At 40.7% G+C, this 9,274-nt stretch overlaps 1 pseudogene; it reads left to right on the forward strand.

Moving 5' to 3' along the window:
* Window positions 1-5,557: 5,557 nt before the first annotated feature.
* On the forward strand, window positions 5,558-6,234 carry LOC111155509 (annotated as a pseudogene).
* The last annotated feature ends 3,040 nt before the right edge of the window (window positions 6,235-9,274 follow it).

Below are 9,274 nucleotides of genomic sequence, written 5' to 3' on the forward strand. Positions count from 1 at the left end.
GTCACATAAAATGTGTGCACCTTTGCCAATTAGGATAGTTACTAGAGAAAATCTGCCCAGCGGACATGCCTCCAAAGGGAAGAGAGCCATGGCTGGATGTCTTCTCGACAACATCTTCTATTCTATTCTAGAGGAGGTGTTAAGGGGTAGAACACTGTTGCTCTTTGGAATAGAAATGCACTCAGGGTCATAGAGCCCAGCTGTGTGTTGCAGGCAAATTCCTTGTATCCACTTTTGCCCAAATAAATAAGAATTCGGGATTGTTCCAAGATTTTATGAAGAAATATCTCATTTGTCGATGCCCCCAAACCAATGAGAGTAATATCTAGATATTGCTTAATGTGGTTTTGGGTAGAAAACAAAGGGGACAGTAGAAATACCCTTTGACTAATCATTGACTTTTGGCACCCTGACAGTTCCACTGCTCGCTAACCCTAGAGAATCAGAAGTATGCTTTTGGCAAGGCCCCAAAGCAAATACCTTTTAAGGTCAGTCTACTCTGCAAAAGCTTGCACATAATCAATGCATGTTCCATGCACTGATCTGAATCCTACATGCTCTGTTTCCTGAGCTGGGCAAGTTAAATGAAAATAGAAGCCAAAATATAGTGACTTGCCAAATACCATGGAATTGCATCATATACAAATTAATTTATGAGACTGTATCAAGGGAATTGAACCTTAAGCCTTGGGGATGTGGTAAAATGGGAGGAGGAGGACAAAAAAGGAGATGGGTGATGAAGAGAAGGAGGAGGGGAAGGAGAGTAGAGGAGAAGGGCAAGGAAAGGATTTAAGTAGTTCAGGTGATCATTGCCAGAGCCTGCATGAGTGTGTGCAGGGGAGGTCAAATGGCAACTAAGGAGTGAGAACTTGCCCAATCTGAGACAATATCCTGGCCAGCAGGACAGCAGAGATTCACAGATAGCTCATCCAAGAGCTTAGTTTTCTAAAAGTAACTTACACTAAGTGTTGCCATTAGAACATGCAAAACACCTCACTATTGAAATTAAACTAGGTGGCAGAACCTGGCACTACTTCATGAATTGTACCACTCAATGCCAAGAATATATGCCTATTTTTAAATTATTAGGAATCTTTTTGCCATAAAATGATAGATAATCAACAAATTTAAAATACCCCTCAGTGTGTATACCATATTTAAAAGGCAACTTCTCCTGAAATTACCATCATACAGACAAATGCAAAGTTTGGAATGCCGAAGGGTCAAGAAACAAATTCCTTTTGTGTGTGAAACACACAGGTCCCAAATTAAAGCATACTGGGAAGTCTTCATTGGTCCTTTGTTTTGTCTTGAGTTATTAGGAGGAGGGAGACAAACAGCTGGTTTTAAGGTCTATTTTCTCTCTATCCTGATTAACATGTGATGTCTTAGTTGAAGCCAACAGTGGTATTTTAAGGAACCAGTGGCACATCTAGTATACCTAGTATATTACCCATATTGGACAATCAGAGTGGACCAGGGTTTGTTTGGGGTTTTTCTCACCTCAATCTTTTTTTAAGATTTCAATTACTTATTTGAGAGAGAGAGAGAGCATGAGTCAGGGTAAGGGACAGAGAGAGAAGCCGACTCCCCACTGAGCAGGAAATCCAATGTAGGACACCACCCCAAGACCCTGAGATCATGACCTGAGCTGAAGACAGCCGCTTAACTGAACCACTCAGAGCCCCAAAGAGTATCAGTTTTAACATCCCCTTCTTCTATATGCCAAAAAGCAGCAATCATGCAATAATCGGTAATAATCACTATTTTCTTGATTTGTTCTTTAGTTGTAAAACAGATAACTTATGATTAAATTTAACATTTCAGTTTTAAAGATATTACTCACATTAACAAACTATTCCATGTATGACCTGAAACTTGTGCCTTGCAATTCCTGCTCTTTTCCACAATTTCAAGATTTTAATGCAAGTAGAAACCCCAAGCGGTCACAGAGAATGATAAATCTGAAGTAAGTCATTTTTTGTCCTCATAATGCCTGTGCTATCACTTTATTTTAAGCCTACGGTCAGATGAAGGAGTATGGGATACCACAGGGCTTGGAAAAGGCCATTCAGGCTAGCTCCAGAGAGGCCAATGGGAAGAGGCTGTGAAGGCCATGGGTATATGCCCAACAGAGGGCCCCTACCAGAGGGACTTCTTAGACCCACCTGGAAGAATGCCCTAGTGAGGTCTTCAATAGCAGGTTCCTTTTTCTGAGCTGGCTGATGTAGACAACCCCACAGAGGGGGCAGGTCTAGAAACCTGGAAGCAAGAATGAATTAGCAGGAGCCCTGACTGAGGAGGCTCTTCACCTGCCTTGGGCCTCATTTTTTTTACCCTGTGTTTCTCCAAAGACCAATCCTGATCTGAATGGACACATTTTTTCCTAAGATATGTAAATACCAATCAAGCTGCTTTATTCTGGGGTAGGATCTAATGGGTTCCAAACCACGGTGCATTACAGACTTGCCTAAGGAAACTGAAAATACAGAAAGCCACTGACCCCAGCCCAAACCTACTGATAAAGAATCTTAGCAGGATAATTGTAGGAATCAGAATTGAAAGCCACTCTCCTGCCTCCCCTTCCAGACCCCAATAATTGTGATACTTGGGCCAAGAACCAAAGTTTGGTAATAGTTGACAAGAAGTCAGTGAATCTCTTTGAGGAGACATTTATTGGGGGGGGGGGGGGGGCGCAAGCCCCTTTCCCTCACCACAGGTATCAGAATTACCCTGGACTCCTAAATATGCAGATTCTTCACTCCTACTCAGGACTTTAAGGGTGGAGTACCTAGGGGACCAGAGCACCCAAACCCTGAGAACAATTGCTTTAAGGTGGCGTTTTCTAAACTGAGAGAAATTAAAGGAATTCTGGAACATTTGCTAAGCATACAAACTCCACATCCCCCTCTCTTTAGGCCAGTTGAAATAGAATCTTCAGTGAGGGGCCCAGAAATCTTTGAATTCAACAAGTCCCTCCACGTGGTTTTTTATCACTAGGCAAATTAGGAAACACTGGAGACAATAATTCACATTCACTGAATGCACACTATGCTCAGGGTTCCTCCGTCTTTGCTCATTTACTTTGCTCATTTTGCTATATTGGAATTCTCAGTATTTAAGCTGTTTTGTTCATTGCTATGTAGTCATTTACTTTGCTCATTTCCCAACAGCAACTATCTATAGGGCTGTCGTTCCCTCACAGACCACCCGCCCCTCTTCACCACCCCGCAATGGGTGGATTTTTCCACTTGAATCTCGGGGCAGTCTCATTCCACATACCCACAGCCCCTTAGCCTAAATTCTGAGTTCTCTCAGGCCTGGAGATGAAGCCCGATTTCCAGATCTCTCTATTTTACAAAGCACTCCATAAGCTTCATTGCAGAAGAGAGGAGCCCCGTGTGTATCATTGCTTCTAAGAAATTGGAGTCATTCTGCTTTTTGTCCCAGTGCATTTGGCAGCATAAGAGTCTACCTTGATTTTGAAGATGTGGAGACAAGAGTTGGCAGAAAACCTGCTCTGAAAGCAGAGACCTTTTGAGTTACTCTGGCTGCGAGTCAGAGTCCTGCAGAAATTGAACCAGAAAAGGAACACAGAAAGATCATCTGGTTTGGCTGGCCCTGCGAGCCCGGATGCCGGCCAGGGAAGAGAATTTCAGTGCAGAAAAGAAAGGTAATAGATATTTCCAGTTTCCTGTCACACCCTTCTCCCACATGCTTATCCACATTCTGATCAGCCTTCTGAGACTAATAGTTTCCAGCTTTACTAAAAGCCTACACTCATCTTTCCCTTTCTAATTCCTTTTACACTTGCCTGTACTGCACAATTTGTACATTTTAGGCTTCTCTAGTCTCTGATTATTCAATAGCATGAAAGCTAACACTCCCATTCATCTCAAACCTTGAGACAATTACAACAAATGGATATGCTAACGGTTTCCTTATCTTTTCTTATCAATGGTTATCCTAACTCCTTCAACATGAGGATGCTGGGGATTGTTTTGTTTTGTTTTGTTTGCTCTGAATTCAAAATTTCTTTCTTGAATCTCAAAATGTACATTAAGTACATATTACTGTTCACAGTTTTCCTTTTTACTTAAAAAAATCCATTCAGGTTTTTGTTATTTAATCCTAGCAAACTGGAAGGAAAAAACAAAAACAAAACCTCCATTTTTTTTCCCTTCAGATAAAACTAAAAAAGATGATGAGGTTTGTAATTTGCCTGAAATCATGCAGTTGGTAGGAGCAGGAAGCAGGATTCAGAGCTATGGCTGACTTCAAAGTCTATGCTCTTTCTGCCATCTTGGAATTCTCACAGTTCAAGGTATTTTGTTCATTGCTTTTGCATGCTTATCTGTTATATCCTCAAATAGATGAAAAAATGTATTCACAGAAAATGCAGTGCCTCCCTGGACTGGGGTTGTCCTAAAACAGTCAGTAGGAATAACACATAAAAAGAAGTGATGGCTTCTCTCCCTAGCCAGACCAACCTCACTAAATCATTTCCTGAAAGCTTGAAGTCAAAAATCTCCTCAACCAAATTGACCTTTCAGGATGTATATGAGAATCACAAATCATTTGGTGACATGGCCCAAATATTGGACTGCTGCTTAGACAATCTCAGCGTCACTTGTTGGCCTTCCCATACCCTGTGCGACCTCCTTGCACACTGCGTCTCCACTCAGTAGAAAATTCGCTTCACCGGTATAGGAACTGTGTTCTCACCAACAATCATCCTGGATCATTCAACAGGGAGAAAACTTTACCTTTCTCTCTGCATTGAAAACCACTCACCTGGAACTTTAGAAAGTTCTGTCAGGACATCATTTGAAAATATTTAGTGGTCTGTTTGTTCTGTTCTGTTTTGCAAGCCCTGTCCTACAGTTCTGTTCAGACTTAACTGTAGAATGGATGAGATGGCATGATTTGTAGATCTTTTTCCAAAACTCCAGGTTGAAGAATTAAGAAGACAGGCAAGGTCATCTTTCATCTAAGAAAGGAAAGTCTAGGTATTAAGTAGAGTTTAAATTCTCTGTTTGCTCAACTACCAGTTTCTAGACTATACAACCTGAGGCTGCCAACTTCTCTCCATTGCCCTTGACTCATCCCCAATTTATGCTGCCATCCTTTCTCGCCTTGACTATTGCCATAAACCCTTAACTCTTGCCTTACTGTGGTTTATTCTCTACTCAGCACAGAGATATTTTTAGACAGTAAATCAAATTTTTTTTGTTTACTCTCCTGTTTAAAACCCTTCAATTTCTTTCCAAGTTGCTTAGAATTAAAGCCCAAACTCCTTGCTGTTGCCTATAAGACACTACAAGTCCTGCCTACCCACCCCCACCTCCAGCCTCATCTCCTACTTCATTACATAAATATCTGTTGAATAAATGAATACTTCTCTTAAGTTTTCAGGTATATGCCAACTTCACCACAATCATAGTGCTAGAATATAACAAATTTGCTGTCAGGTATTCATGTGGACAGCAACTAATTGGTAAATGTTACAGGCAAACATGTCTATTACCAAAAAACGTTCAGAGCCAGTAGGAGGGTCATGGGTAGCTTCTTGGGGTATGCCTCACTGCCAGGGCTGCTGAGCAGTTCATGGGGTCCCCAGCACCTGGCCAAGCCTGCTCTTGGATCCCAGCTCAGGAGGGCCCTCCTGGACCCAGGAATGGACCCTTGTCGTGAAGCCAGATGGGGTGCACTGGTGACTCCTTGTGGATGTGATCCCAAGCTTTGAGAGAAGGGACTTCAAGCTGATAGAAATGAAGATGTCACAGACACCAGAGAACATCCTTGATGAGCACCATCATGACCTGAAGAGGAAGATCTTCTACCCATTCTCATCAGCTACATGAGCTCTGGCCCCATGGTGGCCATCATCTAGAAAGGCCCTAACATGGTCTACGCCTCAAGGGCCATGATGGAGCCCCAGCTCAGCTGAGGCTGCCCCAGCACCATCAGGGAGGACTTCAGCATCCACATCAGCAGAACGTCACCCATGCCGGTGACTCCATGGAGGGGGCCCAGAGGAAGACCAACTATGGTTCCAGTGAGCTGGTGAACTAGGCAGATGAAGGCCACCAGAGCAATATCTGCGGCTGCCTCAGCAGCCACCCAAGATCAACTACCTATGTCCAAGAACTTGAGCCCACTCCTATGGTCTGCCCATCTGTCCCAGACCACTTTGCTGTCTACTTTCTGCCCCACCCCAGGTCAGAGGGTTGAGCAGCCCATTTTCTGTGCCTTTTAGTATCCTAAGTCAACAAGAGATTGGACCAGAGCATTTCTGGAGCAAAGTGCCAGACAGTCTTTGGGATGTCTCCCAAAGTATGTAGTGTAACCTCCCGTTCCCCAGAGAGAGACATTAAAATTCACATATTGTTGGGGGGGGGGTTGCTTATTACAGTTTCTGCCATCTCTGAGGTCGGGATGAGGACTTTATGCGAACTTGTAAGAATTTGAGAGTAGAAATAAAGCTAAACCTCCCATAAAAAGAAAAAGAAAAAAAAATTCAGCTCCACGCCGACCCTACCCTCATAGGTATTTGTGAAAAACTCTTACTGTTTCCTGTTTAATTGACTGACAACTAAGAAGACAAAATCTTACAATATATCCATAATATGTTAGCCAAAGAGTCTACTCTATAGGGGCACCCTATTTGTGCTAAGGACCATCAGTTGCTTGATACCTATTGGTTAAAATCAATCAAGTAGTAGTAGCTGTTCTGGTAATGACAGATTTGATTGTTAACTGGTCATTGTAATCAATTAGAGGGTCTTTAAAATTCATACAAAAGGTATTTTTTAAAGACTCTGCTTTTGGAATTTAAGTAAACAACCATCGTTTATCATTTTTCAAAGCTTACTACCCTTTTGTTCTACTAAAAACACCTAATGAGCTCAATAGCCGGGGATTAGTAAAATTTAAAGATGGGGAAGAGAAATGTCAGCACAGGCGTGACCTGTGACTAGCTAACAAACAATTCTCAATTAGTGGATTTCACGTGAGTGATGGGTGGGTTTATTAATATGCTGCTTCTATTCTGGGAGTCCTCATTAGAAGACACCACTTCATCCTCAGCATGTCAAACTTGCTTCCAATGGATGAATTATCATGATACAAAAATAGACTGCAGATAAAGCCCTCAATTTCACTTGGGCAAATCCACGAATAAAGTAACCCAGATTGTTACTTAAACTTACATTTAGAAAGGTAAGAGATTTCAAGTAAAAATATAAAATTAGCTGGAAAACACGGACTATTACTCTAGATTATGGTTTTCTTACCTGTCACTTAACAAATATTTATTTACACGGGTTAGGTAGGTAAAAGAGCTATCTAACAGTAGACTCTTCAAATCATGCTTAATGGCTCAAACTGAGTACTTACTTAAATAGCCAGGGATAGATTTTCATGACCCAATAAGAGGTATGGTCCATAATGTCTGTCCTTCATCCCATTTTGTTTACTAGAGTCACCCAAATCTCACGATAGCCCATTCCGCTTGGAAATCCACTTTAACGGGGCACCTGGGTGGCCCAGTCCTTAAGCATCTGCCTTCAGCTCAGGTCATGATCCCAAGGTCCTAGGATTGAGCCCCACATTGGGCTTCCTGCTCAGCAGGAAGCCTGCTTCTCCCTTTCCCACTCGCCCTGCTTATGTTCCCTCTTTCTGTGTCTCTCTCAAATAAATAAGTAAAATCTTTAAAAAAAAGAAAGAAAAGAAAAGAAAATCCACTTTCACATATGTTATAAACCAACTAGGTTATCTCCCAGAGGCAAATGAAAAAACATGCAGAGTCATATTTCCCAGAGATCTTTAATCTAGACTAAAACTAAATCCAAAGGCTTAAGTATTTTAACATAATTGGAAAGGATCATTTCATTCCTTACTTTCAAAATATGATCTTTTATATTTAGATCTGAATGACTCAAGTGTGCAGAATCAGCAAACACATGCAGAACACTAAGATAAATTTACACTAACAGGTTTTATTATATTAACTGAAAGTCGCAAGAGCTTCACATGCTCTAATAAGCCCAGGGAATGCACGAGAGCTAACAATGCCAAGAACAAATTAAAAAGAAAGTTCAGATGTCAGACTGAGTTCAAAGACATCTTTGGAAATGGTTTATTTTCAAGCTGAAAATTTTCTAACAGACTTGAAAATAAATCTTACCATTATTTAAAGAGAATTTGTAAAAATAATTATTAGCATAAGGAAAGGTCTTGGTTTAAAAAAAAAGCTAAAGCCTAATGCTAACTCTTTTTTAAAAAATCAAATGAAGAGATAAAAAGATGGAATATATTCTATAGGCCATAAGACCTTGGGCACAAATTAAGCATTCTTAAAAACTGAAGCATTGACAGCTCAATAATACTCTGCTCTAGGGGTAAATTGCTCCAAAGTATTTCCTTTCCCTCACAGGGCCACAACACAACTTGGGCATAAAGAAGAAAGCTGTGTCAGAAACTTCCATCACACTACAATTTCTCCTCCTCCAAAATCCATTCTGCATTATGTATAAATATTAATACGATGAAATGTGGGAAAAAAAAACTTAATCAGGTATACAGAGTGAATCAAGAGAATGTTCTCTTCCCAAAATCAGTTTAGCGAATTTGAAAAAACCAAGCAGGAATAAACTATTGGTACCTAAAGGAGCTGTGCGCTGGCTCCCACTTTTTCCTCAACCAATGTATTTAACATAACTCTGTATTTTAAATTAACATTCATTTATGTTTTTAAACTAAGCTTACGGTTTAAAATGTCTTAATTTAAATTGTTGCAAAGAATTTTTAAAAAGATTTTCTTTAGTTATTTGACAGAGCGAGCGCGAGCACAAGCAGGGGGAGCAGCAGAGGGAGAGGGAACAGACTTCCTGCTGAGCAGGAAGGCAGATGTGGTTCCTGATACTGCACTTGATCCCAGGACTCTGGGACCATGACCTGAACTGAAGGCAGACACTTAACCAACTTGGCCACCCAGGCACCCCTACAAAGAATTTTTTACTAATAGTTATCCCAAAGCCAAAGAAAATAACCCCCACCGTAAAAAAGGGATTTAGTCACTGTTGCTATTCATTATTTTTTCACTTAATACTCACCAGCCTACTTACGTTTTCCTCATGTTTTATAGAAAAACATGTATAAGGTATATTTCATTTGACAAAATCCATATATATATATATAGATATATATGTATATCTATATATATATATCTCACAATACATTCCCCCCCAATAACCTAGAAGTATTCAGCGAC

This window comes from Enhydra lutris, unplaced genomic scaffold (genome assembly GCF_002288905.1).
Source record: "Enhydra lutris kenyoni isolate GAN:26980312 unplaced genomic scaffold, ASM228890v2 scaffoldscaffold42, whole genome shotgun sequence".
In the NCBI taxonomy this organism is placed as follows: domain Eukaryota; kingdom Metazoa; phylum Chordata; class Mammalia; order Carnivora; family Mustelidae; genus Enhydra; species Enhydra lutris.